The 10,128-nt window shown below is 45.9% G+C and overlaps 1 protein-coding gene across 4 annotated transcripts in view; it reads right to left on the reverse strand.

Annotated features, from left to right (window-relative positions):
- The window catches only part of IRF2 (interferon regulatory factor 2), a 42,105-nt gene extending 33,918 nt beyond the window's left edge, over positions 1-8,187 (reverse strand). For all 4 annotated transcript variants that reach the window (XM_062629811.1, XM_062629729.1, XM_062629653.1 and 1 more), the window contains exon 1: positions 7,907-8,187. The gene's annotated coding sequence lies outside the window, so the exon portion shown is untranslated. The remainder of the gene's footprint in view (positions 1-7,906) is intronic.
- Between the last annotated feature and the right edge of the window lie 1,941 nt (positions 8,188-10,128).

The following is a 10,128-nucleotide window of genomic DNA, read 5'->3' on the forward strand; positions in this document are numbered from 1 at the left end:
ATGTTTGGCCATCTGACTATTTCACCCGCTAGTTCTCGAGGTCAAAAAGGGCCTTCTGTCAACTGACCTGTGGAAATGGAGTGAAATCATTCACAATCATTTCATGTCATCAGCACAGCTGATAACAAATAATATCTTTTAGTTACTGTGGCTGACCCAGATCCCAAAGGTGAGGAACAAGAAAAAAAACCACCACCTACTTTATACCTGATACTATGTAACAACTCAAATCTCAACAAGAATAAAATTAAAGCACATCTACCAGCTGAGTGACTCCCTTTCATCATACTGGATGTCATCACCTCCATTGTACTTTCTGTACACACTTGCTTCAGCATTTCAAAACGTTACTTCCATGACTGAAGAAAACGCCACTTCCCACACTGCGGGGCCATCACCCAGACCTCTGGGTAGGAAAAGTGGTACCCAGATAAACCAGGGAGTGAGAAACCCCTGCTCCTCCTGTGTAGTCTGCTAAAGGAATGTTGTCATGCTGAAGTCAAATTTACTGACAGATGAAATAAATAATAAAACTGAAATAATTTTTCAAGTTCAGCTCTCATATGCCTTTGCTCTGTGTTTATTCTTTCTTTTTTGCCAACTGGGAAATGAAAACCAATGGAGTCGGTTTCACTTTTGTTTATATTTGGTTTCAATTTTATCCTCAAGTTTTGCTTTCATCTTTTTCATGTAATGCTACTGGGATTTCAGATCCTGCAGGAAAGCTTTGAGTAATTTAAAACCATGACTCTCCTATCCTGCCTTTTTTCTTACTGTGCAATTATTTGTATTTTAGGTAAACTTTTTAAGATGCTGTCACAATTCTGGAATGCATTTGGGGGTGGGGAATGACTGATTTTGATTTTACAGATTTATATGCCACATGCAATTAAATTCAGTAGTTCAGTATTTTCCACTGGATTCAACTCTCAGTTGCATATGAAGTATATTTACATGATTCAACAAAAACCCTTAGAAGAGCAGTCAGTGCACCAAACGCACAAAAGCCCACATCATGCACCAAATGCATGTTATATACATGCATTAAATGCACATAAAGAACATACTGCTGCCTTAATTCTTGAATACAGGGTTGCCTGTAATGCTGCACATTAATTGTGTCAAGCAATGTCCAGTATCAATAGGAGTATTACAGTATACTTTGTCTTCTGTACACTCACCAAGCTCTTCAAGTCACATCAAAAAGCAGAACTTAACCACACTTCACACTTTTTAAAACAAAACCTATACACAATCCTTCCTTTCTTCTGTACTATATCAATGTTAACCATGTAAGTCTTTAAAAGTACTTAAAATAATTTTACAGCAAAAGGGAAAATGGTTAGACAACATGCACTGTTTAAAACTGACACTTCCTGTTTTGTCACACCTTAACTCCATTCCTAACATCAGATCTGTTGGGAGCTACAAACCAAGCTTGTAAAGCTTAGCTGAAAAACTACCAAACCAGAACACGCTCTACTGTTTAAGGGCACAGAATATGGAAATTATTATTATTATTATTCCAAGCTCATCTCAAAAGCTAACAACCAGCAACAGCAACTGAACGTTAAAATAATCTGAAGTTAGGATTTAGTTCTGCACCTTGGGTGAAACATGCCACATGCACGGGTTTGCTCCTGGACGCCTGTGTCCAAGCTGCAACAAGATAAAACGTCTGCCTTGTCCTAAAAACTGCTGTACATTTTTTGCAATCTGCCCCCAAGTAAACAAAGGGGTCAGAAGATTTCCAATACACACAAAGCCAGGCTTGCAGTATATTACACACTGAGAAACCAAACATTATTTTACTGCTTACCACTTCTTTCTTTCCTCCCTACCTTATTCAAAAAGCAGTAATCTTTTAATCAACTCCCAAGAAATTGAAAACCTATCCAGTGCTAACTGGAAGAGCAAGTTTTAAAACTGTTTTACCCTTTGTCAATAATAAATGTGTGCTGTACAATATTTTATTTATGCTATACACATCTGATTTTTATATATATGTACCTATGCATTTGTGCATATATATACACATACATGCAGACATTAAATTCTTAACTGTTAACATGCATTCCCTTTCACTGTTAATAACTGTTAATTGCCAATTCCAGTTTTTCTTACTGACTAATCTATTCCAATCTTAAGAGTTCCCACATAGTCAATACAAGGAAGAGCCTTCATATAGTCCCAACAAAATTTCTAAAAAAAAAGGGGGGGGGGGGAATTATTTAATGACACTGAATGATTTTTTCCATAATGTTATTCATACATGAGGAATATGCAACTTAATAAACCTCTTCCTCTCATTTACTGTACCATTTGGCTCATTTCTTGGTTTGCTTTTGCACTTGTGATTTGAAAGGACAAATCAGAAAATGTTTTACACTAATCACAGTTTATAGCACCATAAGCTACAATAAAATTTCTGTAAACACTACCTTATGGTTTATGCCCTCAATATCACAGTCATGGTAGGCCTTTGAAGAATAGAATTTCAAAAGGGCAATCTTTACAAACAAGCTGCAGAGATAAGTAAGAGTTACATGTGATTAGTTTTATTTCTTTATCTACAAATGGACCGTGACTTTCAATGTAAGATCCACAAAATATAAATAGAGGTTCTAATCCTGCAAATATCAGAGAAATCTTGCTGGGGTACCACTCCCATGCACTCCCATGCATACAGGATACACTTAACCTGACCGTAAATTGTGTCAGGTTAATAAGTCCAAGGATAACAAGCACAGATTAAACAGGATCGTCATAGAAACGTTTTTTTTGCTGCAAGTTTCGTAAGATCTTATGCCACAAGATTCACATAACAAAGGGCAATTCCCAGTCCAATTTCTCAATGTTATCTGCAAACGGACCGCGGCTTACGCTTCTCAGTGGAGGTTTGTTTGCAGTTTTTAGCAATAATTCTTAATCAGCATCTGCAGTAATTCTTTGTGAGCAGTCAGTGCCCAAAACTTGATACTGAACTGTTCTGACTGCTAAGCTGCACAGCAAGTTTTTCTCCCACAGACCGCCTAATCATTCATGAACCCACATAAACTCCCAACACACAGGCAGTGCCCATGAACACTGCAATTTATATATTGCAGGACAAAAACCTCCTGTTTTTTGAAGCTGCCTCCCAATTGTTTTACTTGGGCCGTGTTTATCTTATCTGTTCTATAATCTATTCACTTTCTTCATGACACTAGTGATTTTAAAGAACATCCCCACATTCTCTTCAGGCATTTCTTTTCCAAGCTACTTACTCTTTTACAAAAGCTCTTTCTTACCCTTGATCATCTTTGATGTCCTTCTCTGTAGCTCATCAAATTTCATTACAACCTGTTTACAATGGGGAACAAAAATTGTCAACCCTATTCAAGAGAGGGGAGCAACATGGATTTATAGTGGCATGACAGTGTTTTCTATTTGTTTTTTTCACTCTTTCGTAATAACTCCTAGCCTGCCCTCTCCCTTCTCAGCCACTCCTGAGCACAGACCTTATCTGTGGATTATCTGTGTAGTATGATCTCTTCCTGAGTAAAAAGCCCTTATGTACAGAAAGTGAAGATCTGCATTCCCTTCCATGCGTGTTACACTTACATTGACATGTGCTGAATTTCACCTGTAAACTCACATCTGGACTTTCAATATGAGATCCTTCCGCAGTCTTTGTGGTTCCGCTTTCAGGATTTTTATTCTCCTAATGAGTTAATACAACCAACAAACGTGTCACATAACCACCTAACCCTTCCTCCATCCATTGAAGGCACAGACCCTGGGCAGACTTTGGAGGGGACAACTAGCATTGAGCAAACTGACCATGACCATACCACCCAGACCAATCTGATCCCGCTTTGAAACTGGCCCTGCTCTAAGAAGGACTGTATCAAACAGACCCCAACAACAGCTCAGCAATGCTTTTAGAGAACTCCAGAAGACTCCCAACACACCCAACAAAAGTCAGGTCTAGTCTACGTCAATGCATTATGTTTATACCTGTATTCACTAATCCCATTCACTAATCCCTGGCAAACAAACAAGCAAACAAAAATGACCACCCTGGAGTTCTCAGCCTCTCTGGGAACCTTGAAAGCCTGACAGCTCATTTGTCACTTTCTATTCCCAGAGCACCAAGACAAGCCTACGCAACAAGTTACACACAACAGGCAAAGTATCGGCAATTTTGCATTTTAAGTTCCTTCAAAACTGTTCAACAAGTAACACCTGCCATCTACTTCATCCTTCTCAATGGTTTGTTCTGATGCCCTCTCTTACAGACACTTCAGTCCTGGAGAAATGCTCCAGAAGGCTCACCCTTTACAGGAAAAAGCCTCCTGCAAAGGAATCTCCTTTAACTCTTCCTCAGTGAAGCAATGGCCAAAAATTTGTTTCTCTCCTCTGCTATGACTTTATCTTCCTTGGGCACTCCACGTACGCATGGATCACATATCAGCAGGCTTCCTGCTTTTGATGCATTTCAAAGAGTATTTACTAATTGTTTTCATTCCTTTAGCAACTTGTTCCAAGACTCTTTTTGGCCTACCTCATTGCGTCTAACACAGATTTCATGTTCTTTTCCACCTTTCCCATTTGGAGCTTAAACTTCTGAAAGATGTCTTTTTACTTCTACTGAACTCCTTTATTTTGCTTGTCAGCCTGCTCAGCTTTTTTGGTATTTCTGACAGATGCCATGCAATTGCTGTGAGGTTTTACTACAGTTTTGAAGAATTACATGCCACCTGCAAGTCCTTTACACTTCTGGCTGCCTCTCCCCATTTTATTTCTTTTTTTTAATTCACTTTATGAACATTTACTTCAGAAAATTAAATGCTGCCACAACCACCCTTGCCCCCAAAGCAACACCGAGTCTAAGCACATTATGATCACTGTCACACCATAGCTGGCTGGCATTTCTAATGTAAAATTCTGAACTTAATTCTTGCTGGCCAGGACCTTGTCCGGAGTTGCTACCCACAAAGTACACTTACAAGCTACACCTAGGAATTAAGTTTTTGTGGCATCTAAAAAGTTAGTACCTTGGGAAATTCCATGTTGGAGCATGACATAATCTAGGTAGGGTCACCTACCATGGGAAGCCTCCCATTACCATCATATTTCCCACTTTTTCAGTTTCTCTACTCCCCCTTAATGTATGACAATAGCTGTCAGCATCTTGGTTGGGCAAACAGTCCTCTAGGCCCTAATCTCTGCTCCTCCTATACAGGCCTTGAACATTAATTTATGAGATCCTGTGCTACTTCCCTAAACAGTTACTTCCTCTTGAACAAAAAGTATCTCACTCCATGCAAGTGCAAGCCACTCTGTCCTCTCTCTGTCATCTGTAGTCTGTTTCTACAATATCTGAGCTTCTGCAAAATTTCTAATACTCCATGTATTACATCATGGTGATGTTTAACACAAGTTTTAATACCATCTATTGAGAGAGAATGTGTCACGGCAAACTTTACGTTCTTCACCTGTCAGCTTTTCCCTACCATTTGGTTTTTAAACTTGTAATAATATATACATAGTATATATAAATACATGTTTTAATTTAAGGTGTACATATCCTGGCTGTGTGATGCTTTAATGCTTAATGAAAAAAAAAATTATGTAAAGCCTGTTCTAATGTGTACTCTTCCCTCTTCCTATTCAAAAAATATTTCCATCTCCTCTTGAATCTTAGCTCCTTTTTTTCTGCAACATTTTCTCAACTGTGCATTAAGACTCTGTCCCTTCCTAACTCCACCTGGTCCCGTACATAAAAGACCTCCACTCATCAGAGACTACAGTCTTTAACCCCCCTTCCTAACAGCATGTATGTTATCTCTCATACCTCTTGGCTATGCTTTTCCATGTAACATGGCCTGTGATGAACAGCTCAAGAGGCTGACTTGACATCTTCTGAAATCTGTAGTGAGCAAGTAACCAGGTGGCACTGCAAAGATATGTGTCAAATCTAAAGGCTAACCTCTACCCACCTCTGCTGACAGCTGGGACCCCCAACCTCAGAGGGGTAACACCAGGGTCAGCAGATTGACATCTCCCCATGCCTGCACCCAGCTGAAGAACTTCAGTGTGGCATATGACCACAACAAAGCGATACCATGTCAAAGGAGTTACTCAGACCTCCCACCACCATTTACAAGAGAAAAGGAGCCGCTGCACGCAAGGAGCAGGTGTAGGAAGTCCCCTATGGGATATTATCAACAGGGGCTAGAGAAGGACACTGATGTTGCCAAAGGGGCTGGTGGCACGGAAAGACTGAGATTCAAACAGGAGCCATCTGCCTTGCAGATCAGTTCTGCTGCTTTTATAATTTTGTCATTTTTGTTTCCATATTAGGGTGAATTTAAATGTTGCTGCTCCACTCAACTCTCTTTTTGTGGTGCTAACTCAGGCATTCTGCAAAGGTTACTATCTGCAAACCGTTCAGACGTCAGTAACTATCAACTTAAACATGCTGTATTTCATCTCCAGAAAAGGAGGCTGTAGTTTACAACTGCTCCTACGTTCAACCGTCTGCAAGATCTTAGCATGGTGAGCTGGGCTATAAATTATAACCATACAGTAACCGGGAGCAAAGTTCTGCACGCTGAAATTCCTTTATCTGAGCTCTGTGTCTAAATAACAAATAAGCTTCAAACACTCTGCAGTCTGGTGCTCACACTAATCTAAATCGCAATTAAAGACCCATATCTCTGGGAACCTGAGCCGAGGAATCAAATCCTTCAAGCACTCGCAGCTTTGCCCCCCAGACATTGTGAGACGCGCTGCGAGATGCTTGGAATTTGACCCTCCGTAGTACACACAACGAAACCCCTGTTCATGAACGTCCTCCGGGGAAAGAAGTCCAGGGTTGGGCCCTCCGGCTGCTGGCGTGGAGTAGGACAGCCACGCAAGGAGCCTGTACCCACAAAAAAACAGAGGCTATTCCTGCAGAAAGCAGAATGAAGAGCCTGGCTCAAGGCTGCGAAGGAGGCACTTGCAAAGGCTGGAGTCACCGCGACCACACGGGGCGGCGGACAGCAACGCTCGCTTTCTAGAGGCGTGTTTACTTTCCGATGCAGCCGCAGAGGCGGAAAGGCCTGCTGCACAGGAGCGAGGAAGCACCACCGCCCATCAGCCTGCCCTGTGCAGCGTTCCGCAGGACTTCCTCCTTCCGCCGCTCCCACACAGCCCACCCGCGGCGGCCCGACCGCTCCTCAGGCCCCGCTCCATCTTGTGCCAACCTCCCTCCGCTGCCGTCCGCTCACCGGGGCGGCCCCCCCGCCGCCTCCGGGCACTTCAGCAGCCATCGGGGGCCCTAACCCGCTAGAGACGGGACGGGGAGAAGCGGAGGCCCCGCCCGCCTCTTGTGTAACGGGCCGTCCGCGGGACGGGGAAGGGCTCGCCGAGGCACCGCCCCCCCACCGGCCCCGAGCACCCGCGGGGGCAGCGACCCCCCCCCCCCTCACAGCACGACCCCCGCCCGCAGCCCCGCCGCGCCGCCGCTGCTCCCCCTGCTCCTTACCGGGGAGACCGGCAGCCACCGCCCCCGCAACAAGTGCCGGGGTCCCCGGCCCGGCCCGCGCCGCGCCCTGGCCCTCCAGATCCAGCGCCCCCGCCTTTGTCTGCGGCCGGAGCTCCCGACCCGGGGATGGCGGGGACTCCGCTCCATCTGCGCCGAAACCGGCCGCCCTCCTGCTCCCCGCTACCTGCTCCCCGCCGCCCCTTCCCACAGGCAGCGGCGGAACCCGACTCGGCCGCAGGCGCTGCAGCCCGACCTTTTGTTTTTAAACCGATGCGCATCTGCCCGGGAGCCCCGCACGCGAAAACAGCGGCGATGCGAACCGGAACAAGAACAGGGACGAGATGAAAAATCAAACACAAAAAAGAAACACATAAACCAATTAAAAATTACCTTGCCGGCCCGTTTTCGCGGCCCTTATATAATTCCTCAAGGTTACCGCCGTTGCCAGGGGACGCGAAATGGAAATGAAAACAGGCGCTGAGCAATCGCGGGAGCAAAACTAAAAGTTAACTGCCTCCGCCCGGGCGGAGAGCGGTGCAGACCGAAAGCAAAACAACGAGAGGAAGCGGCGAGGCCGCCGGCGCTTGGAAATCCCCCCGCCTCTCCGCCGGGCCGGGCCGGCCGCGCAGGCGGCGGGGGCAGGGCTGCGGCGGCGGGCGCGGAAGCGCGCTGCGCCCGTCACCGCCGCGGCACGGCACGGCAAGGCAAGGGACAGCGCTCCCCCCAGCCGGTTATCCCTGTTATCCCCTTCCTCCCCGCGCCCCCTCGGTCCCGGGGAGCCCCGTTTCGGCGGTGGGTGATTTCGGTGCTAAAGGTTCTCGGGTGCTGCTGCGTCGGCTCCTACAGCATCTTTAAATATTTTTAATCCACGGTCTGGCTTGCGTGTGGAAGTCTTGGATTCTATTCATAGCCTCACTTGTGACTGAAATAACTCCCATGGCCAGCTCTAAACAAGCCCGGGGCTGCTGCCGGGTGGTGAGGAGGGATGTCAGCCCCAGCCCCACGTCCCATTCAGACTGGGATGGCTCCGGGCAGCGGGGAGTGAGCAGGCTTTATCTTGGGGTGCACAAGCCCGTGGCCCAGAGCAGGCTTTCCCGGAGACCTCGGAGAATCCCGGCAGCTCAGCTCCCCAGGCACTAACCGCATCACTCCACCCTGCTGAGGTGGGAGCCGTGGTCTCAGACTGGCACATACATGTCCTGGGACTGCCATTGCCTTTAGAAAAGGACAAGGTCCTGCAAGGAGTACAATTTTAGATCAGGTCCTTTGAACTCGGCGAGTCTCAAGCAGCTGGATTCTTTCAAGAGATACCTCTTGGATTTCAACAGATTTTGCAAACTGCTATTAGTCATGGAGTCTATGTAGAGACCAAGAGTATTCTGCAAACAACAGCATATCAAGTCAACTGAGGAGAGGCTGCAATACATCATGCCTAACCTTACTCATAGCTGATGAAAGAAAGGCCCCAAGCACTGGGGGGTTGAGAAAGATATGTAGTCATTACAGAAGATTGGGGGGGGGGGGGGGGGAGAGGTGTACACTTCTTTCACATGCTATATATATAAGTATGTACATGCATACATACATCTATTCAAGTAAAGAAGCAGTACAGGTACATGTGTGGATACATGAAGCACAGGCATCAGCAGTAGGAAGAATGCTGGCACACAAGGGGTTGTGCAGGCAAATGGGTAAGGAGCGGTTTGCTCTCCAGTGGGATGGCAAATAGAGGGAGCTGTTCCGCAGGTGCTGGGTGCTGAGGACCCTCTGAGATGGCAGCCCTGAACATGCAGAGGACACCAAGCTAATGACGTGGTGGGGAGTTCACCCCTGCGGCTGATGAGTCTTCCTGTTCCAGAGGGTGCTCTTCTTGCACTGAGGAAAGCACAATCACAGAATGATTTACACTGGAAAGGAGTCACAGATGTCAGGAACCCACCACCTTCCAAAAAATGCTGGGGCCTAGCAGGTATCTATGGTCCCCAAGTGCACCAGTGAAGTAATAAAGGGCAGAGGTTTTGGAAGCAAGATGTAGGGTACTAGACAGGACAGTAAAATCAGGCACCTCCAAAACTTCTCCAGAAACACAGGAGGACGGAGAGGTCCACACCAGTGGAGAGGAACACAGGTCCCCAGAGCAGCTGCAAAGAAACATCAAGGAAGGGTCATGTTCATATGGCAAATACTCCCAGATATGTCCAGAATAGTAGAGAAGAAGGACTGATTTCCATGAAGCCACAGTGGAATGAGGATGAAGGACCCGGAACTCCTGGCTTTGGACTGGCACATTGACTAAATAGATGTGTTGTGAGAGAAGGTAATCAGCAGGACATGGTAGTGACAGGACATGGCTTGTACAGGAGGGTCAGACTAGGCTGACTGTGGCTGGAGGGAAAGGGGCCATAGACTCCATGCCAGAAGTCGGATCAGCTAACTCCAGCAACTAAAGCCAGATTTTTATACACCAAAGTCTAACTAGGAGAACAGTAAGTATTAAGATGATATCAATGAGTCTCTGACCAGGGTGGAGATAGTTACTATGGCAGGTGTGATTAGAGAGCAGTAAAGTGATTGAAAGCGAGAAATCTCTAACCAGCTTGTTCCCATTCAGA

This window comes from Pezoporus occidentalis, unplaced genomic scaffold (genome assembly GCF_034315485.1).
Source record: "Pezoporus occidentalis ecotype Australia unplaced genomic scaffold, CSIRO_AGI_Poc_V1 ctg1, whole genome shotgun sequence".
NCBI classification, from domain to species: domain Eukaryota; kingdom Metazoa; phylum Chordata; class Aves; order Psittaciformes; family Psittacidae; genus Pezoporus; species Pezoporus occidentalis.